The following is a 5,489-nucleotide window of genomic DNA, read 5'->3' as shown; positions in this document are numbered from 1 at the left end:
AGACACCGTATTTTTGCGTGATTTTTTCCAGTCCATCCCATAATAATATCAAGAAGGTGCCCACCAAGTTTCGTTAGGATTGGCCAAGGTTTCGAATTTTCATGAATTTTTTTCAAAACCCTCTATTTTCCAACATTTCAAAAATTCAAAACCACATCAAGATGGCTTGGTTTTGATACCAAACTTTCTAGACCTCATTCTGCATGCATTTGTGACACTTTCCAACCAACAAAACTCAAAAACCACCACTTTGAAAATTTCATGATTCTTGGCACACCACCAAGTCACAAAATCAAGCCAAAACACCAAAATCTTGGAACTTGGCTATGCACCAACCATGCCAAGATCAATTCCTTTTGATCCCAAACTTCTCCCACATCACTTTGAAGGCATTTGTGAGGATTGAGTCCAGCCAGTTTTCCAAAACCATGATTTTCGTTTTTCACCAAAATCACCACCAAGTCACAAAATCAAGCCAAAAATCCAAAATCATGGCACTTGGCTATGCACCAACCATGTCAAGATCAATTCCTTTTGCTCCCAAACTTCTCCCACATCACTTTGAAGGCATTTGTGAGGATTGAGTCCAGCCACTTTTCCAAAACCATGATTTTCGTTTTTCACCAAAATCACCACCAAGCCACAAAATCAAGCCAAAACACCAAAATCATGAACTTGGCTATGCACCAACCATGTCAAGATCAATTCCTTTTGATCCCAAACTTCTCCCACATCACTTTGAAGGCATTTGTGAGGATTGAGTCCAGCCAGTTTTCCAAAACCATGATTTTCGTTTTTCACCAAAATCACCACCAAGCCACAAAATCAAGCCAAAACACCAAAATCATGAACTTTGCTATGCACCAACCATGTCAAGATCAATTCCTTTTGATCCCAAACTTCTCCCACATCACTTTGAAGGCATTTGTGAGGATTGAGTCCAGCCAGTTTTCCAAAACCATGATTTTCGTTTTTCACCAAAATCACCACCAAGTCACAAAATCAAGCCAAAACACCAAAATCTTGGAACTTGGCTATGCACCAACCATGCCAAGATCAATTCCTTTTGATCCCAAACTTCTCCCACATCACTTTGAAGGCATTTGTGAGGATTGAGTCCAGCCACTTTTCCAAAACCATGATTTTCGTTTTTCACCAAAATCACCACCAAGCCACAAAATCAAGCCAAAACACCAAAATCATGAACTTGGCTATGCACCAACCATGTCAAGATCAATTCCTTTTGATCCCAAACTTCTCCCACATCACTTTGAAGGCATTTGTGAGGATTCAGTCCAGCCACTTTTCCAAAACCATGATTTTCGTTTTTCACCAAAATCACCACCAAGCCACAAAATCAGGCCAAAACACCAAAATCATGAACTTGGCTATGCACCAACCATGTCAAGATCAATTCCTTTTGATCCCAAACTTCTCCCACATCACTTTGAAGGCATTTGTGAGGATTGAGTCCAGCCAGTTTTCCAAAACCATGATTTTCGTTTTTCACCAAAATCACCACCAAGCCACAAAATCAAGCCAAAACACCAAAATCATGAACTTTGCTATGCACCAACCATGTCAAGATCAATTCCTTTTGATCCCAAACTTCTCCCACATCACTTTGAAGGCATTTGTGAGGATTGAGTCCAGCCAGTTTTCCAAAACCATGATTTTCGTTTTTCACCAAAATCACCACCAAGTCACAAAATCAAGCCAAAAATCCAAAATCATGGCACTTGGCTATGCACCAACCATGTCAAGATCAATTCCTTTTGCTCCCAAACTTCTCCCACATCACTTTGAAGGCATTTGTGAGGATTGAGTCCAGCCACTTTTCCAAAACCATGATTTTCGTTTTTCACCAAAATCACCACCAAGCCACAAAATCAAGCCAAAACACCAAAATCATGAACTTGGCTATGCACCAACCATGTCAAGATCAATTCCTTTTGATCCCAAACTTCTCCCACATCACTTTGAAGGCATTTGTGAGGATTGAGTCCAGCCAGTTTTCCAAAACCATGATTTTCGTTTTTCACCAAAATCACCACCAAGCCACAAAATCAAGCCAAAACACCAAAATCATGAACTTGGCTATGCACCAACCATGTCAAGATCAATTCCTTTTGATCCCAAACTTCTCCCACATCACTTTGAAGGCATTTGTGAGGATTGAGTCCAGCCAGTTTTCCAAAACCATGATTTTCGTTTTTCACCAAAATCACCACCAAGCCACAAAATCAAGCCAAAACACCAAAATCATGAACTTGGCTATGCACCAACCATGTCAAGATCAATTCCTTTTGATCCCAAACTTCTCCCACATCACTTTGAAGGCATTTGTGAGGATTCAGTCCAGCCACTTTTCCAAAACCATGATTTTCGTTTTTCACCAAAATCACCACCAAGCCACAAAATCAAGCCAAAACACCAAAATCATGAACTTGGCTATGCACCAACCATGTCAAGATCAATTCCTTTTGATCCCAAACTTCTCCCACATCACTTTGAAGGCATTTGTGAGGATTGAGTCCAGCCAGTTTTCCAAAACCATGATTTTCGTTTTTCACCAAAATCACCACCAAGCCACAAAATCAAGCCAAAACACCAAAATCATGAACTTGGCTATGCACCAACCATGTCAAGATCAATTCCTTTTGATCCCAAACTTCTCCCACATCACTTTGAAGGCATTTGTGAGGATTCAGTCCAGCCACTTTTCCAAAACCATGATTTTCGTTTTTCACCAAAATCACCACCAAGCCACAAAATCAAGCCAAAACACCAAAATCATGAACTTGGCTATGCACCAACCATGTCAAGATCAATTCCTTTTGATCCCAAACTTCTCCCACATCACTTTGAAGGCATTTGTGAGGATTGAGTCCAGCCAGTTTTCCAAAACCATGATTTTCGTTTTTCACCAAAATCACCACCAAGCCACAAAATCAAGCCAAAACACCAAAATCATGAACTTGGCTATGCACCAACCATGTCAAGATCAATTCCTTTTGATCCCAAACTTCTCCCACATCACTTTGAAGGCATTTGTGAGGATTGAGTCCAGCCAGTTTTCCAAAACCATGATTTTCGTTTTTCACCAAAATCACCACCAAGCCACAAAATCAAGCCAAAACACCAAAATCATGAACTTGGCTATGCACCAACCATGTCAAGATCAATTCCTTTTGATCCCAAACTTCTCCCACATCACTTTGAAGGCATTTGTGAGGATTGAGTCCAGCCAGTTTTCCAAAACCATGATTTTCGTTTTTCACCAAAATCACCACCAAGCCACAAAATCAAGCCAAAACACCAAAATCATGAACTTGGCTATGCACCAACCATGTCAAGATCAATTCCTTTTGATCCCAAACTTCTCCCACATCACTTTGAAGGCATTTGTGAGGATTGAGTCCAGCCAGTTTTCCAAAACCATGATTTTCGTTTTTCACCAAAATCACCACCAAGCCACAAAATCACCACCAAGTCACAAAATCATGAACTTGGCTATGCACCAACCATGTCAAGATCAATTCCTTTTGATCCCAAACTTCTCCCACATCACTTTGAAGGCATTTGTGAGGATTGAGTCCAGCCAGTTTTCCAAAACCATGATTTTCGTTTTTCACCAAAATCACCACCAAGCCACAAAATCATGAACTTGGCTATGCACCAACCATGTCAAGATCAATTCCTTTTGATCCCAAACTTCTCCCACATCACTTTGAAGGCATTTGTGAGGATTGAGTCCAGCCAGTTTTCCAAAACCATGATTTTCGTTTTTCACCAAAATCACCACCAAGTCACAAAATCATGAACTTGGCTATGCACCAACCATGTCAAGATCAATTCCTTTTGATCCCAAACTTCTCCCACATCACTTTGAAGGCATTTGTGAGGATTGAGTCCAGCCAGTTTTCCAAAACCATGATTTTCGTTTTTCACCAAAATCACCACCAAGCCACAAAATCAAGCCAAAACACCAAAATCATGAACTTTGCTATGCACCAACCATGTCAAGATCAATTCCTTTTGATCCCAAACTTCTCCCACATCACTTTGAAGGCATTTGTGAGGATTGAGTCCAGCCAGTTTTCCAAAACCATGATTTTCGTTTTTCACCAAAATCACCACCAAGTCACAAAATCAAGCCAAAACACCAAAATCTTGGAACTTGGCTATGCACCAACCATGCCAAGATCAATTCCTTTTGATCCCAAACTTCTCCCACATCACTTTGAAGGCATTTGTGAGGATTGAGTCCAGCCACTTTTCCAAAACCATGATTTTCGTTTTTCACCAAAATCACCACCAAGCCACAAAATCAAGCCAAAACACCAAAATCATGAACTTGGCTATGCACCAACCATGTCAAGATCAATTCCTTTTGATCCCAAACTTCTCCCACATCACTTTGAAGGCATTTGTGAGGATTGAGTCCAGCCACTTTTCCAAAACCATGATTTTCGTTTTTCACCAAAATCACCACCAAGCCACAAAATCAAGCCAAAACACCAAAATCATGAACTTGGCTATGCACCAACCATGTCAAGATCAATTCCTTTTGATCCCAAACTTCTCCCACATCACTTTGAAGGCATTTGTGAGGATTGAGTCCAGCCAGTTTTCCAAAACCATGATTTTCGTTTTTCACCAAAATCACCACCAAGCCACAAAATCAAGCCAAAACACCAAAATCATGAACTTGGCTATGCACCAACCATGTCAAGATCAATTCCTTTTGATCCCAAACTTCTCCCACATCACTTTGAAGGCATTTGTGAGGATTGAGTCCAGCCACTTTTCCAAAACCATGATTTTCGTTTTTCACCAAAATCACCACCAAGCCACAAAATCAAGCCAAAACACCAAAATCATGAACTTGGCTATGCACCAACCATGTCAAGATCAATTCCTTTTGATCCCAAACTTCTCCCACATCACTTTGAAGGCATTTGTGAGGATTCAGTCCAGCCACTTTTCCAAAACCATGATTTTCGTTTTTCACCAAAATCACCACCAAGCCACAAAATCAAGCCAAAACACCAAAATCATGAACTTGGCTATGCACCAACCATGTCAAGATCAATTCCTTTTGATCCCAAACTTCTCCCACATCACTTTGAAGGCATTTGTGAGGATTGAGTCCAGCCACTTTTCCAAAACCATGATTTTCGTTTTTCACCAAAATCACCACCAAGCCACAAAATCAAGCCAAAACACCAAAATCATGAACTTGGCTATGCACCAACCATGTCAAGATCAATTCCTTTTGATCCCAAACTTCTCCCACATCACTTTGAAGGCATTTGTGAGGATTGAGTCCAGCCACTTTTCCAAAACCATGATTTTCGTTTTTCACCAAAATCACCACCAAGCCACAAAATCAAGCCAAAACACCAAAATCATGAACTTGGCTATGCACCAACCATGTCAAGATCAATTCCTTTTGATCCCAAACTTCTCCCACATCACTTTGAAGG

This window comes from Phaseolus vulgaris, chromosome 11, assembly GCF_051622355.1.
Source record: "Phaseolus vulgaris cultivar YP4 chromosome 11, ASM5162235v1, whole genome shotgun sequence".
Classification (NCBI taxonomy): domain Eukaryota; kingdom Viridiplantae; phylum Streptophyta; class Magnoliopsida; order Fabales; family Fabaceae; genus Phaseolus; species Phaseolus vulgaris.
This window is presented reverse-complemented; position numbering follows the sequence as displayed.